Source organism: Somniosus microcephalus, chromosome 10 (assembly GCF_052327205.1).
Source record: "Somniosus microcephalus isolate GS21.2 chromosome 10, FLI_Smic_1.0, whole genome shotgun sequence".
Classification (NCBI taxonomy): Eukaryota; Metazoa; Chordata; class Chondrichthyes; order Squaliformes; family Somniosidae; genus Somniosus; species Somniosus microcephalus.
Window position 1 is genome coordinate 176,929,274 of NC_140996.1, and position 17,366 is coordinate 176,946,639.

At 46.5% G+C, this 17,366-nt stretch overlaps 1 protein-coding gene across 3 annotated transcripts in view; it reads right to left on the minus strand.

Moving 5' to 3' along the window:
- Window positions 1-17,366, minus strand: part of LOC147111873 (spermatogenesis-associated protein 13-like) — a 398,934-nt gene that overhangs the window by 322,746 nt on the left and 58,822 nt on the right. The window lies entirely within an intron of this gene.

The window sequence follows — 17,366 nt, forward strand, 5'->3', positions numbered from 1 at the left end:
AACCCCCAGTACGCTTACATTGCGTACCCGGACGGGCGGGAGGACACAGTCTCCATACGAGACCTCGCACCCTCGGGGACCGCTGTAACCCACTACCCATTACCACCCCCCCCCACGACCCGATATCCAACCCCAGCAGCCGGCTCGCCTTGGACCGTCACCCACGAGGACTACACTCCAGGACCCCAGCCTACACGGGACGCGACGCCGGAAGCTCCACCACCCCTGCCGTCGCCACGCCGATCACAGCGGCAGACAAGACCTCCGGAGAGACTCCAATACACGAACTTTTAAATACACTTCACCCCGCCGGACTCATTTTGTAAACAAGGGGTGAATGTGGTAAACCACTGTTATACTTGTCTGTGTCTGTATGTGTATTCCAATAGGTACAGGTCTGGACATGCCTCGGCTGACTCCTCCCACTATTCCAGGTATATAAGTGACTACCTCCCAGTCCCTTAGTATTCTGGACGGGTCGACCACTCGAGACAAGACCTTCATTCTTTAGTTAATAAAAGCCTGATTGTTACTTGCTCAACCTCAGTCTTTTGAGTAATTGATGGCGCATCAATCCTCAAAAAATTCCAGTAGATTAGTCAAGCATGATTTACCTTTTGTAAATCCATGTTGACTTTGTCCGATCCTGTCACTGCTTTCCAAGTGCTCTGCTATTACATCTTTTATAATGGACTCTAGCATTTTCCCCACTACCGATGTCAAGCTTACCGGTCTATAATTCCCCACCTTTTTTGAATAGTGGGGTAACATTAGCTACCCGCCAATCCATAGGTACCGTTCCAGAGTCTATTGAGTTCTGGAAGATGACCAGCAATGCATCTACTATTTCTAGGGCCACTTCCTTAAGTACCCTGGGATGTAGATTATCAGGCCCTGGGGATTTATCGGCCTTACAGTCCCATCAATTTTCCTAACACCATTTCCCTACAAATACTGATTTCTTTCAGTTCCACCCTTTCATCAGACCCTATGTTCCCCAGCATCTCTGGGAGGTTATTTGTGTCCTCCTTTGTGAAGGCAGAACCAAAATATGTATTTAGTTGGTCTGCCATTTCTTTGTTCCCCATTATAAATTCCCCCGATTCTGACTGCAAGGGACCTACGCTTGACTTCACCAATCTTTTTCTCTGCACATATCTATAAAAGCTTTTACAGTCAGTTTTTATGTTCCCTGCAAGCTTACTCTCATTCTATTTTCCCTTTCTTAATTAATCCCTTTGTCCTCCTTTGTTGAATCCTAAACTGCTCCCAATCCTCAGGATTATTGCTTTTTCTGGCCAATTAATGGCCATTAGTCTTACTTCAAACCCCTGTAAAACTAATGAACTGAATTATCAGGAGTAAGCAGGAGGATTCGGTGTACTATAATAACCTAGAAATCAGCAGTCAAAATGGTTTCAGAAGGGTAAGATGCTGCCTGACCAACCTCCTTGACTTCCTCGATGAAGTGGCACCCTAAGTGGACTGCAGAAAACAATACGACATGCACTTAGACTTCCAAAAGGCATTTTACAAAGTTCTGCAAGAAAAGCTATTAGCCAAACTCAAAGCTGTGGTGATTCAGGGAAAATCTTGGGAACAGATTAGAAATTGGCTGAAAGGTGGAGCAGAGAAGGTTGAGAGGAGATTTGATAGAGGTGTTCAAAATCATGAGGGGTCTAGTCAGAGTAGAGAGAGATAAATTGTTCCCATTGGCAGAAGGGTCAAGAACCAGAGGACACAGATTTAAGGAGATTAGCAGAAGAACCAAAGGTGACATGAGGAAAATCTTTTTTATGCAGCGAATGGTTGGGATCTGGAATGCACTGCCTGAAAGGGTGGTGGAGGCAGATTCAATCGTGGCTTTCAAAAGAGAATTGGATAAGTACCTGAAGGAAAAAAATTGCAGGGCTACAGCGAAATGGGATTAGCTGAAGTGCTCTTGCAGAGAGCCGGCATTGGCTCGACGGGCCGAATGGCCTCCTTCTGTGCTGTAACCATTCTATGATTCTAGGTAGAAAAGTGAGTACTCTGTCAGAGTGGGCGGAGCTATTAAGTAGAATGCCCCAAGCATCAATGCTCGGACTACTATTGTTTCTAATTTACATCAAATGGCTTGGATTCAGAAACTCAATGCAAATTATTAAATTATTCTATTAATAGTGTTGAAATGATGCAAGATGAAGTTGAAAGTGACCACCTCACTCAACATGTTCGACTAATGCAGAGCAGTAATCAGCAAAACCAACAGAATGTTAAATATCACCAAAAAAGGTAGAATACACTTAATGATCAAACTGTGTAGTGCTCTCGTCAGACTACACCTCAAGTACTTTGTCCCATTCTGGTCATCTAGACACAAGTGCGACATTCAAGGATTAGAGGCAGTAGACAAGAGCCATGAGGCTAATGCCCAGTAGTGTCAGAGGTCTGAGTTATGAGGAAAGATGGAGAAACTGGAGCTTTACAGCCTTGAAAGGAGATATACAAGATGTGATCATACAAGACGTATAAAAGATAGCAACAGTATGAAAAAGATAAATTCAGAAGATTACTTTAAATTAAACTGTATGAATCAGACAAGGGGACACAGGTTCAAACCAGTCAAAAGCAAATTTAGAACTCAAATCAAAGGTTTCTGCATACACAACGTAGTCAATAGATAGTATGGGCTTCCAGCTAAGGTACTGGAGAAGACAATCCTGGAACCATTTAAGAAACAATTGGATGTTGCCATGGCAGGGAGGGGTGGCGTTAGAGTACTTCTGAATGGATGAACCAAGATGTGGTAAATGGTCTTCCTCATTTGTAATTATGTTGTGATCTTCGTTAGCTGCCATTATAAAAAGTTAGTATGGTGTGGCTTTGATGGTTAATGGTACAGATTATCAAGGAGTTCAACAGAAGCTCACAAGAAGAGCTATTACACCTGTGAAGATACAATATATTTGCATATTTGTAAATACTAGAAAACAGGCAAAGCAAGATTCTCAAAGTCATGATTTTGCTAGCCTGCTAGTCACTTTATACCATATGCTGAAAAATAAAAATCACACATACTGTACTATACAAAGGTTACATTCATAAATGTATTGATATGATTAACTTTCTCAATGGACCATGCTGCCTGCCTGCAAACAGTGAAAATAATTTATGAGAAGCAGGAAGAAATGTTGTTTAAAAAATGAATCATAAGGTTTTGCCTTTCCTGAGATCAGTACTGACAGTCTCTGTACTGCACTGTGTGTAGCAACACAGGGTTTTTGTCAGCATATAGAAGATTCTAAATTGAAATTTTGGCCAAATGTTGATTTTTTTTACCCTCAGTTTAACAGCTGGCACTTCTCAAATTCTATCCTGATCTATTGCAAATCTGCTGAAATAGAATACTAGGTTTAAAATGGGGTCTTATTTCATACAAACCTAGAAATAGCAAAATGTATAGTCAAACAATATTAATCATAAAATGTGCTCTGAAGAAAGGTCTGCAACCAAAACATTAACTGGTCTGTTCTCTCCACAGATGCTGCCCAACATGCTGAAATGTTTCCAGCATCTTGTTTTTGTTTTAGTATTAATTACAATTATATTTATTTTGGAAGTAAAACAAAAAAATGCTGGCAAAATACAGGTCAGCCAGAATTTGGAGAGAACACGCAAGTTAATATTTCAGATGTACAGTTCTGACAAGGGCTCCACCGCTGAAACATTAACTTGTTCCATTCTCTCCACAGATGCTGCCAGGCCTAAGCATTTTCTGGCTTTAAGAACGTAAGAATTAGGAGTAGGCCATTATGCCCAGCGAGCCTGCTCCGCCATTCAATAAGATCATGGTTGATCTTCGACCTCAACTCCACTTTCCCGCCCGATCTCCATATCCCTCAATTCCCCCGAGAGTCCAAAAACCTATTTATCGCAGCCTTGAATACTTAATGATTCAGCATCCACAGCCCTTTGGGGTAGAGAATTGCAAAGATTAATGACCCTGCATGAAGAAATTCTTCCTCATCTCAGTCTTAAATGGCTGACCCCTTATCCTGAGACTACGCCCCTAGTTCTAGACTCTCCAGCCAAGGGACACAACCTCTCAGCATCTACCCCATCAATCCACCTCAGAATCTTGCATGTTTCAATGAGATCTCCTCTCATTCTTCTAAGAGTATAGGCCCAATCTACTCAATCTCTCCTAATAGGATGACTCTCATCCCAGGGATCAATTTAGCGAACCTTCTTTGCACCGCCTCCAAGGCAAGTAGATCCTTCCTCAGATAAGGAGACCAATACTGTGCACAGTACTCCAGTTGTGGTCTCACCAAAGCCCTATACAACTGTACTAAGACTTCCTTACTCTTGTACATCAACCCGCTTGCAATAAAGGCCAACATGCAATTTGCCTTCGTAATTGCTTGCTGCACCTGCATGCTAACTTTGTACTTCCTGTACGAGGACACCTAAATCTCTGAGTACCAACATTTAATAGTTTACCATTTTAAAAATATTTTGTTTTTCTAGTCTTCCTACTGAAGTGAATAACCTCATATTTTCCCATATTATATTCCATCTGCCACCTTATTGCCCACTCACTTAACCTGTCTATATTCCTCTGTAGGCTCTGTGTGTCCTCCTCACAGCTTACTTTCCCAACTAGCTTTGTATTGTCAGCAAACTTGGATACATTGCACTCGGTCCCTTCATCTAAGTCATTTTATAGATTGTAAATAGCGGAGGCCCAGGCGCTGATCCTTGCAGCACCCCACTAGTTACAGCCTGCCAACTGGAAAATGACCCGTTTATACCTACTATCTCCATTGACCCAATCCTCTATCCACACTAACATATTACCCCCAACCCCATGAACCCTTATCTTGTGTAGCAACCTTTTATGTGGCACCTTATCGAATGCCTTTTAGAAATCCAAATATACTACATCCACTGGTTTCCCTTTATCTAACCTGCTAGTTACATCCTCAAAAAGCTCAAACTTGTTGAACACAATTTCCATTTCATAAAACCATGTTGACTCTGCCTAATCATATGATGATTTTCTAAGTGCCCTGTTACCACTTCCTTAATAATAGATTCCAGCATTTTCCAGACGACTGAGGTCAGACTAACTAGCCTGTGGTTCCCCGTTTTCTCTCTCCCTCCTTTCTTGAATAGCAGCATTGCATTTGCTACCTTCCAATCCGCTGGGACCATTCTAGAATTTAGAAAGATCACAACCAATGCATCCACCATCTCTGCAGCCACCTCTTTTAGAACCCTAGGATGCAGGCCATCAGGTCCAGGGGATTTGTTGGCTTTTAGTCCCATTAGTTTCTCAAGTACTTCCCCCCCCACCCCACTGATAATTATTTTAAGTTCCTCACCCTTAGCCCCTAGGTTCCCCACTATTTTTGGTATGCTTTTTGTGTCTTCTACTGTGGAGACAGATACCAAATATTTGTTTAATATTTCTACAATTTCCTTATTCCCCATAATAATTTCTCCTGTCTCAGCCTCTAAGGTACCAACACTTAATTTTGCTACACTCTTCCTTTTTACGTACTTGTAGAAGCTCTGCTTTTATATTTCTTAATAAGCATTCACAATCATCTACTATATACCTAATCACTATAATAGCAAAGATCTAATAAGATGCATTTCAAAATCATTTCTTTACCAATGTACTTTAAGAATACTTTCCACAGTTCAGACAATGTACAGTACAGTGCAACACACCCCACAGTTCAGACAACACACAGTGCTAATACTCTCCACAGCTCAGACAATAAAAGCGTTTACTTTAGGAACATGGGATCAGTCACCTGCTTCATGCAAGCATGCACTGCAGACTGATTGACATTACTGACATCCACCATTGCACTTAGGAAGGGACCAGAAGCAAAGAAGTTGAGGGCTGTAATGACTGACTGTAACAGGCCATGCAGTGCCAGCTTTATCAGTCAGATGCAGGAAGCAACAGAACTCGGACACCCTCCCTACAGAAACACAGCCTCCTTATCCACTGCTCAAAGGAGTACAAGTATGTTATCCTGGGCCTCTGTTGGGAGGGCAGGGATTCCTGTGAGCATGCCTCCTTCTAGCTGGTCTCCCTGCAGCTGCAACTCCAAACAACTTCCTTCCTCTAACCAGAATGGAATGAATAGAAGAATGCCCATTTCCAAAAAAGTGCATTGCCAATACCCACGTAAGATTTCAGAAATAACAACAGAAAATGCTGGAAAAACTCAGCAGGTCAGGCAACATCCGTGGAGAGAAATTTGAGTTGACGTTTCGGGTCGAACCCTTCTTCAAAACTGGAAAGAAAAGAAACTAGATCGAAGGCAGGGCTGCGATCGGACAAAAGAATAAAAGAAACAAAAGAAGTAAAAGAGATTAGAAGCTAGACGAGATGATAATAGGCTGAGATTAGGTGTAAAGTGTACTGGCTGGGCAAGAGATAGCTGCCAGGTGTGAGAGAGAAACAAAAGGAAAGTGGGGGGGAAAGGAGTGGAAAAATTACAAGAAAAAATGAAATAGGGGCCGAGGTTATGATCTGAAATTGTTGAACTCGATATTGAGTCCGGAAGACTGCAGAGTGCCTAATCAGATGATGAGGTGCTGTTCCTCGAGTTTACGTTGAGCTTCCATGGAACAATACAAGAGGCCGCAGATGGTGAGGTCCGAGTGGGAATGGAGCAGTGAATTAAAATGACAGGCGACCGGAAGCTCGGGGTCACCCTTACGGACTGAACGGAGGTGTTCCGCAAAGCGGTCACCCAATCTGCGTTTGGTCTCCCCAATGTAGAGGAGACCGCATCGTGAGCAGCGAATACAGTATACTAGATTGCGAGAAGTACAAGTAAATCGCTGTTTCACCTGGAAGGAGTGTTTGGGGCCCTGGACAGTGGGAAGGGGGAGGTATAGGGGCAGGTGTTACATCTCCTCCGCTTGCACGGGAAGGTGCCAGGCGAAGGGGAAGGGCTGTTTGGGGTGATAGAGGAGTGGACTAGGGTGTCTCGGAGGGAGTGGTCCCTGCAGAATGCTGAAAGGGGAGGGGAGGGGAAGATACGTTTGGTGGTGGGATCACTTTGGAGGTAGCGGAAATGCCGGAGGATGATCCGTTGAATGTGGAGGCTGGTGGGGTGAAAGGTGAGGACAAGAGGAACCCTATCATGGTTCCGGGAGGGAGAGGCAGGGGTGAGGGCAGAAGTGCGGGAGATAGAACTGACACGGTCGAGGGCAGTGTCAACCACGGTAGAGGGGGAATCCTCGGTTGCGGAAAAAGGAAGACACGTCTGAAGCACTGGTGTGGAAGGTGGCATCGTCGGAGTAGATACGGCGGAGAAAGTTGCCTAGTTACTGGAAGCATTTTAAAAATCGAGTAAGCTACCCAAAACCAGTATAAACTACCAGAAAAAATAGCCCCAACACTTTGCAGCATTTTAAATGACAGCAGGTGAGGATTCCTTTATGTAATGCTGAGAATGGCCACCTCCCAACCTGTGCAGCCCATAATTTGTGGGCAGGTTGAAGAAGTAGCATGGCAACACTGATTGACATGAAAATCACACTGGGCATTTGACCCCAGTCAGCCCCTGCCTGTTCCCAGCAGGAAAACGAAAGAACCAGTAGACCTCTAGGAGTAGATCGGTGGGTTTATTCCCGATCTGTCATCTCACTACCGCCCCATTTACAGGAGGTGAGAGCAATCCCACAGGGGATCCATCCAAATCTCCGGCAGAAGTAGAAAGAACAAACTTGCCACAAAGCAATGTCCAGCTAATGAAGTACTTTTTTAACGTGTAGTCACTGTTGTAATGTGGGAGCAGCATCAGTTTCTCTTGTGATTAGGTGTGACACACATTGCATACAGGAGACGGAGATAAGTGTGGCAAAATGGGGCCTGTGATGAATGACTTTCCTGAATCTGTGGTTAGCTTTGGATACCTTCACATCTTGTTTGGTTTCCGATCAGTCCATTGAAAACACTGGTCTGTACCATCCTAATTTTGGTGCTTAACTGATCAAATCTCAGCTCCTAGATGTGCTTAAAACAACAGTATAGAGTCTGTTTGAATAAGGCAAGTGTCAGTTCTGAATAATGAAACATTTCTTCACACTTCCTGCATTGTGTGTCAGAATCAATCACTCCCAGGGCAGGTAAAGCATGGTTTATATAAAGAGCTCATACTAATCCAGTGTCTGGGTTCCTACACTTGTTGCCCAATAGGGCAGCTCTGGGGCCCACAGTAATTGCAGGCGTAGCTCTCGTATAATCACTGCTCTGTGCGCAGGATGCACAGGGAGTAGGCACCAACTGGTAGAAGGGTTGAAGCTGACACAAACACACTGCTAATTGCAACCTCGCCCTAAGATTATTACACCAAGTGCCTGCATAAAAAGATTAATTGCTGCCTATACATGGTCATTGATCAGACCTTCCACACTTCAATAGATTTTTCTTAATCATTGACTTGACATTTTTCTCTCAATGTTAATTCAAATTACTGGATCAGACACAATAGTGAGCTTAGAGCCCTTTTCGGATCCTCTCCTAATGCTGGACTGTGCTAGATGGCAGGGATGTACCATGGGTGCCTTCTGCCACCTCACGAGTGGCCATTCTACACATTGGAGCCTAGAAAATGCATATTGGGGAGGGAGGAGTTGTTGAAGCACAAGGCACATCCGAGTCAAGCCCAATCCTGTCCTCGTCTGATCTCTCCAGTAAAACTGGATATTATTGGTATAGATATGAAAGCTGATCCAATGCTTATTAAAAATGCTACTTAACAGCAACATTTCACGCAGGAGTCACTGGGTAGTGATCAGAAACAGGATCAATTTTTTCCTCGCCCTGACCCATTGGTACTGAGGCTAATTAAAGCACCCCTATTGCTGCTCAAGGTCAGCTAACTCAGCACCGACTGGGAATCAAATTGGAGGCTTCCCTGGGCATACAACCGGACACATTTACTCAGCAAGACACGCGGCAGCCCCTACTTAATTTTCTTTTTAATTTAGAGATGCCCTATTGCGTGCCTGCTACAGTTATTGGCCCCAATCCACACAGGGTGCAGACTCAATAATTTTCAATCTCATTCCTGTTAGTATCCCCAAACAAGAGGCAGCACGGTGGCATAGTGGTTAGCACTGTTGCCTCACAGCACCAGGGACCCGGGTTCGAATCCGGCCTCAGGCGACTGTCTGTGTGGAGTTTGCACATTCTCCCCGTGTTTGCGTGGGTTTTCTCCGGGTGCTCCGGTTTCCTCCCACAGTCCAAAGATGTGCGGGTTAGGTTGATTGGCTATGATAAATTGACCCTTAGTGTTAGGGGGATTAAATACGTGGGGTTACAGGGATAGGGTGGGATATGTGTTGGTGTTGGTGTAGGGGTTACGGGGATCGGGTGGGATATGTGTCGGTGCAGGCTCGATGGGCCGAAATGGCCTCTATCTGCACTGTGGGGTTTCTGTGATTCGGTGATTCTGTGAAGACACCAGCTGAGCTTATAAGAAGTGCTAATACTCCACAAGAAAGATTTCAGGCACTGAGCACTAATGTAAACTGATATCTCATTTACCCACCAATGACTTGCCTCATAAAAAAGCTCTTGAAAGCCAAGTGCCTTTTTTTGGTAGGATGCAAAAGCAGCAAGGCACCGAGTTCCTGGAACTTTGAACTTCATGGATGAGGAAGTGGCATTATCAGAGGAGCCGATCTGTTTGCACATGCACGGGGAGTGATGTCTCCAGCAAGCAATGTCATTGGAGGGCCCGAAAATCAGAAGTGGTTGCTAATTATTCCGTTTTAATCTATATATATAAAGCGGCTCTTCTGTCTGTCCCGATGTCTGTCTGTCTGTCCTGATGTCTGTCCGTGTTCTATACGTTTGAAAGTTAGAGCGTACCGACGCGCGCGTCGCCTCAAAAGAAAGCTTGCGATTCCGGACCGGTCATAGGCGTATTTACGTTTTGGCCGGACAAAAATCCCGCCCGCGGTATCCCAAAAACGTTCAGCGTTCCGCTCATTAGCATCTCATTAGCGACCGTGTGACGTCGGGTTCCTTCCTTTAGTTGAGTGTCGAGTGACTCGACGATTGACCAATCCTACGCTTCGGTGACCTGACCGGTCGACCAATCGGTGCGTGTGTGGGCGGGCCTTATCCTTCTGAACCGAGGTGAGTGGCCGCCATCTTGATTTTTCACAATTTTTTCCCCCACACTTTCTGTGTGTTAGGGAACTAAGGTGAATATTTTAATGATGTGTTAGGGAATTAAATAACAATTTAATAGGGGGGGGTGGGGGAGAGCCTCGGGAAATCGCAGGGGGGGGGGAGCCTCGGGAAATCGCGGGGGGCTCGCGCTGCCCGCACTGACCGCGCATGCGCCGCCCGCACTGACCGCGCATGCGCCGCCCACCCGCCCACAGCCGCCGTCCATCAGCCGCGCGATACGCGGCAGACCTCAGCTCCGGACCTCAGGCGCTAGGCAGGGGGAGGGGCCGCAGAGAGGGACAGAGGGGAGTGGGGGAGGCGAGGGGAGGGGGTGGGGGAGGGTAGGTGTGGGGGTGGGGGAGGGGAGGGAGGGAGACAGGGGAGAGGAGGGAAGGAGACGGGGAGGGGAGGGAAGGAGAGGAGGGAGAGGAGGGGAGGGGAGGGGAGGGGAGGGAGAGGAGGGGAGGGGAGGGAGAGGAGGGGAGGGGAGGGGAGGGGAGGGAGAGGAGGGGAGGGGAGGGGAGGGAGAGGAGGGGAGGGGAGGGGAGGGGAGGGGGAGGGGAGGGAGAGGAGGGGAGGGGAGGGGAGGGGAGGGAGAGGAGGGGAGGGAGGGATAGGACAGGGAGAGGACATGACAGGGAGAGGGGGGACACACAGGGGCAGGGAGACCAAGCGCCCCAAAATTGCCCTCGCAACGCGGGGCTCCCCAGCTAGTATACAATAGATTATAAGGAGCTCACATATAGAGGAAGTACCCAATGTTCCCTCTAAGCTTCGGCTCAACAGGTCTATGCCAGTGTTTATGCTCCATCAGTTTGAGGTTTTCAGTTACTTCAATATACTGTGAAGTGACAACCAAATTACTTAGCAGGATAGTTTGCTTCTCTAGTATTCACCTTACAAGTTGGTTAGCTGCTACAGGCACGCACTCACTCCTCCATTCACAAATGCATTTAGTGCAACTGAACAGCCCCCTTAATGCAGTCTCAAATTTCAAGCATTGGAAAGACTTCGCTGCCAGATTTAAAACAGGTCAATAAGCAGCTCACCAGACCCAGAACAGTGCACATTTCTGTGACCTTTTGGCTTCCTTCTTTCTTCAAAGAAAGTTACTTATTACTTCCCTCAATAACACTCATTTTCCTGAGTCAGCTGTTCACAGAAAGACAAACAATGGTGCCCTTGGTTACTTTAATAATTAGTGCAGCAGTACTGTACAGAGAGGTATGCGGAGTTAGCAAGAACAACGTTCTTTTAAAATATAGAGCAGGCTTAAAGGGCATGGTCACCTTGTTAGTGACCAACATTTTGCTAGATTTGTAAACTGAAACTAAAAAGACCTTGTAGTGTATGTACCTTTAAGGGGAGAACTACATTTTACAGCTCCTGTATACTGTAGTACCGGCAGTGACCACACCTGTATATAAACCCTGAGTAGGGATCTGCATAGTTAGTTTTAGAGTAACCCTCATCCAGTAAACACCTGTTGATTGTTCCCTGCAGTCTCTTGTCTAAGTATTGAAGGACACACAACATCAAGATACACGGATCTAACATTGGCGACGAGAAGATTCAAACCTACCTGCAACTCTGCATCACCTCCCAGGGATTCGCTCCTGGAGAACAGTGAAAGAAGAAGGCCGAGTCCAGAAGCACGGGCGTCGACCATCCAGCGGAGGCTTGAGCATCGCAGGGGAGGCTGTTGAGAGCTGGGCTTGGTTCTCCAGTCACGGTGGTCCAGCGAAACGGGCTGGCAACAGGTACGGCGCAGACCCTTCCCAGACAGCGGCAGCTAGAGCCGACCGACGGCACAGAAAAAGGCCGAGCAGCGTCGACGGGAGAAGAGAGGGTAGAGCGCACAGGGCGCAGCCGGTGTTCAGGACCGAGTGGCGTCGACGGAAGAGAGAGAGTAGAGCGCACAGGGCGCAGCCAGTGCTCAGGACCGAGCGGCGTCAACAAGAGAGAGCAGAGCGTAGCCAGTGTTCAAGGGCCGAGCAGCGTCAACGAGAGAGAGAGGCGCGCAGGAAAACGCGCAGAGTGCAGCCGGTGTTCAAGGGCCGAGCAGTGTCAGCGGGGAAGAAAGGAAAGCGCGGGAGACGCCATTTTGAGCCGCAGCGGAGAAGGGAGAGCACGGGAGACGCCATTTTGAGCCAGTCTAACCACACCAAGGGATGCCGAAGAGTGGCAGTGTCACAGCGTTTGACAATGAAGTCGAAGATTGGACGGCATACGTCGAACGCATAGAAGTGTACTACAAGGCGAATGAAGTGCCAGGTGATAGAAAAGCGCTGGTATTGTTGAATTCAATGGGTGCAAAAACGTATGGCTTACTGCGAAACCTAGTAACCCCAGAGAAGCCAGTGGAAAAGGATTTTGAAAACATAGTGTCAATCCTACAGGACCACTTAGACCCCACACTGCTGCTGATAGCGGAAAGATTTAAGTTTCACAAAAGGAACCAGCATAAAGATGAAAGTAATGCTGAGTTTTTAACGGAATTGCGCAAGCTATCGAAACACTGCCAGTTTGGAACGGGACTAGCAGATACTTTAAGGGACAAGTTTGTGTGTGGGCTTCAAAGTGAAGGAACCCAGAAACGGCTTCTATCAGAAAAGGATCTTACGCTGGACAAGGCTTTCAGCATGGCAGTATCACACGAAGCAGCAGCATGGGGCGTGGCAGAGATACAACGGAGACCGCAAGAATATGGCACAAATGAAATGTCATACGGAACAGTGAAGTGCTATCGCTGCGGCAGAACACACGACCATAAGGATTGCTGGTTCAAGGACCAAGTGTGTAGACAGTGTGGAAAAGTAAGACACAGCAAGAGTCTGCAGGTCAGAAAAGAAAACCAGCAGCAAGAAATCCCCACAGGAGAAGTACAAGAAGGTACATAAGGTGACGGAGAGCAGTGCAGACGAAGGAGAACAGTGCAGACGAACAGAAAAGTGATACAGACTCCGGAAGCAAGGAGCTGGGTTGTCTGAAACTACATAATGTGATCAAAACGGAGGATCACCAAACTATCTGGGTCACGCTCAAGAAAGCCGGAGTCCAAGTGAAAATGGAATTGGACACAGGATCAGCCCTAACAGTCATAAACCGAAGGGACTACAAGCAGCTATTCTCACATATACCCTTGAGAAATACAGAGATTGTCTTGAAGATGTACACGGGGCAAAAAGTCTACCCCAAAGGAAAAATAAGGGTGAACATTATATATAACGGCAAGGAAACACCAAAAATGGACCTATATGTATTGCCAGATGGAGGACCACCACTACTAGGACGTGAATGGATCTGGAAGATACAGCTAGATTGGCATTCCATACAAGCACTGACTGTAGATGCCAAAAAGGATGACGACGTCACACCTGGATGACTGTCAAAAATGCTAACTGATGCACAAGAAGTGTTCCAGGAGGGACTCGGAACACTAAAAGGCATAACAGCGATGATCAAAATAGAGGACAATGCAAGCCCAAAGTTTTTTTTAAGGCCAGACTTATGCGATCCGCCCAGCCGTCAAAGCAGAGCTGGAAGGTTTGGAACGTTCAGGAGTACTGTCCAAAGTGGACTGGAGCGAGTGGGCTACACCCATCGTTCCTGTAATGAAGAGGTCGTTGAGTAATACGCCTGGGGAACCAAAGAAGGTTCGCATCTGTGGGGACTTTAAGGTGACAGTGAACCCAGGCCTTCACACTGTACAATATCCGCTTTCGCGGATTGAAGATATTTTCGCCTCGCTATCTGGAGGCTTCACTAAGATTGATCTGGCCCAGGCGTACCTGCAAATGGAGGTAGAAGAAGCCTCGAAACAGTACCTCACGATCAACACTCAAAGGTCTCTACCAATACAACCGGCTGGTGTTCGGGGTAGCATCAGCTCCGGCTATTTGGCAAAGAGCAATGGATCAAGTCCTGCAAGGGATTCCAGGGACCCAGTGTTATTTGGACGACATCCTGGTCATGGGCGAAAATTACAGTGATCACCTCGCCAACCTGGAGCAGGTGCTCACTAGATTGAAGGAATATGGGCTCCGAGCTAATCGCCACAAATGCGAGTTTTTCCAGAAGCAGATCTCGTATTGTGGCCACATTATTGATGAAGAGGGGTTACATAAGTCCCCTGAAAAGATTGAGGCAGTAGTCAAGGCTCCAGCACTGGAAAATGTGTCACAACTGAGGTCGTTCCTCGGGCTGGTGAGCTACTACCATAAGTTCTTGCCGAATTTGTCTACAGTACTACACCCACTGAACACCCTACTGCAAACGGGGGTACCATGGAAGTGGAATGACGAATGTAAACGAGCTTTCCAGAAGTGCAAAGAATTGATCACATCAAAAGAGGTGTTGGCTCATTTCAACCCAGCACTACCAATTCGGTTGGTGTGTGATGCATCACCCTATGGCATTGGAGCGGTGCTGTTGCACAAATTCCCGGACGGCTCGGAGAGGCCAGTAGCCTTTGCGTCTCGGTCACTAACCTCAGCCGAGCATAACTACGCCCAGATTGACAGGGAGGCCCTCAGCCTAGTGTGAGGAGTGAAAAAGTTCAACCACTATCTGCACGGGCAGAAGTTCACCTTGCTGACTGACCACCAACCACTTGTCTCCATCTTTAATCCAAAGGGCATTCCGGTGATGACTGCACAACGGCTACAAAGATGGTCCCTTTTTCTAGGGGCGAACCAATATGAAATCGAGTACAAGGGCACGAAACAGCATGGAAACGCTGATGGGCTATCACGCCTGCCACTGCCTACTGCGGAGGAAGCACCAGCAGTGGACCATGTCGAAATATTTTATTCGACTATAATTGAACGCTTGCCAGTAACTAACGCCGATAGAGAAAGAGACCCGAAATGACCCGACACTGTCTCGGGTATATGACTTGACGGTGAAGGGATGGCCAACACATGGCGACTCACTGTTGCCAGCATTCTCATCCAGAAGAGAACAGCTGTCAGTATGCCAGGGGACCTTGATGTGCGGATCCCGAGTGGTAATTCCACCCAAGTTAAGGGAGAGAGTGCTCAATGAGCTTCACGAAGGCCATCGGGGAGGGGTGAAAATGAAAAGCCTTGCTAGGGCTTGTGTGGTGGCCGGGGATCGATCAGCAAATCGAGGACCTGACAAAGAGCTGCTTAGAATGCCAGAAGGTCCAAAATGCACCACCACATGCCCCTCTACACCCATGGGAGTGGCCCTCACCTCCATGGCAATGGGTGCATATTGATTTTGCTGGTCCATTCATGGACTCAATGTTCTTAATAGCCGTGGATGCGCACTCGAAATGGCCTGAGGTCATCAAAATGTCCTCCACCACCACGGAGAAAACTATTGCAGTCCTACGGACCATATTTGCCAGGAACGGCTTGCCAGAGCAGATTTGCTCGGATAACGGAATACAGTTTGTGTCCGAAGAGTTTCGAAGATTTTTGAAAAGGAATGGGGTAAGGCATTACACATCCGCCCCGTATCATCTAGCCACAAATGGATTGGCCGAGAGGTTCGTACAAACCTTTAAAAAAGCAGTAAGGGCCATGTGCGGTGACGACATTCCACTGCAGCATAAGGTGGACAATTTCCTGTTAGCCTACAGAAATGCGACACATGCAGTCACCAACCAGACCCCAGCCATGATGTTCTTTAACCGAAGGTTGAGATCTCATCTGGATTTGCTCAGACCAAATGTACGAAGAGATGTTGAGAATAAGCAATTCCAGCACATCAATGAGAAGCCGACAAGGAGCTTCAATGTAGGGCAACCAGCCTTGGCCCGCGACTACCGAACAGAGAAATGGCAACCAGGAACGATATGCACACAGCAGGGGCCACTAATGTACACAGTGGATGTTGGGGAGAACATTGTGAGACGCCATGTTGACCAGATCCTAGAGTCACAGGAACGAGTCAACCCCATGTCTCGCGTACCTGGTGATGAACCCGACATACAGGTAGCATCTACCCCAGAAACAGTAGCATCGGAAGCTGATGAACCAACCGACGACAGGGGGCCAGAATCGCCTCCGCACCAAGAGCAAGACACTCAGGAAAGGCGCTATCCAGAAAGGATCAGGAAGCCGCCCCAAAGACTGAATTTATAAATAGACTATTTTCAGTTAATGTTGCATGTTAAAAGTGTTAATTGTAATTAGTTGATATTTAATTGTTAAATGAATGTTATGGTACTGTTAATCTAAAAGGGGAGGAATTGTTGTGTATGTACCTTTAAGGGGAGAACTACTTTTTACAGCTCCTGTATACTGTAGTACCGGCAGTGACCACACCTGTATATAAACCCTGAGTAGGGATCTGTATAGTTAGTTTTAGATTAACCCTCATCCAGTAAACACCTGTTGATTGTTCCCTGCAGTCTCTTGTCTAAGTATTGAAGGACACACAACATCAAGATACACGGATCTAACAGACCTTGTAACATCATTCAACGTATCTGCAGGTAAAGTAATTTCGTTTTAAAGAAGCATCAATTTTTAAAATAAAAATGTGAAAACAGCATTACAATAATTTATACTTCAGCAAATACGGTCATGGCTGAAACCCAGTGGGGGCATAGGTTATATATAGAGAAATACACAGATGGAACACTAAGGTTGTCAACCAATTGTTGCAGTATTTTACAGTGTGCTGAGACCTTGTCAAACTCACTAAACAGCCTGGATAGCAAGTGTCAGTGAGCTATTTACCCAGCATCCACATACTGTACATGTACTTCCACCAAAGGTGCTGGAAAACAAATGGAAGTAGAAACTTACCCCACCCATTTCTCCAAGTGCATTGATCCTGAGGGCAATGCATACTTCCATTTATTTGAGACAAGGAGTGCACAGGAATCATTTCCCCCCTCTGTACAGTGGTATAACACACCAAGCAGTGCATTTACCTGCTAAGCCACCAGAAGAGCTACAGTTCAATACTTTTTCCAAGGCAGGAGACTTTTTTGTTGCCAATTTTCTTCCCTCCACCTCTCTAGCAGACCTCAAGTCCTTGCTGGGACAGAGTGTCACAAATACCAGAACCATTCCAGTATCTTGCCCAAAAGACCAATTGTCAAGTATGAGCCTAATTGGTTTGTTTTGACATTCTACTGTATTCAATAGTGGTGGGCCTATGTTCACCTTTCCAGACTGGGGTAGAG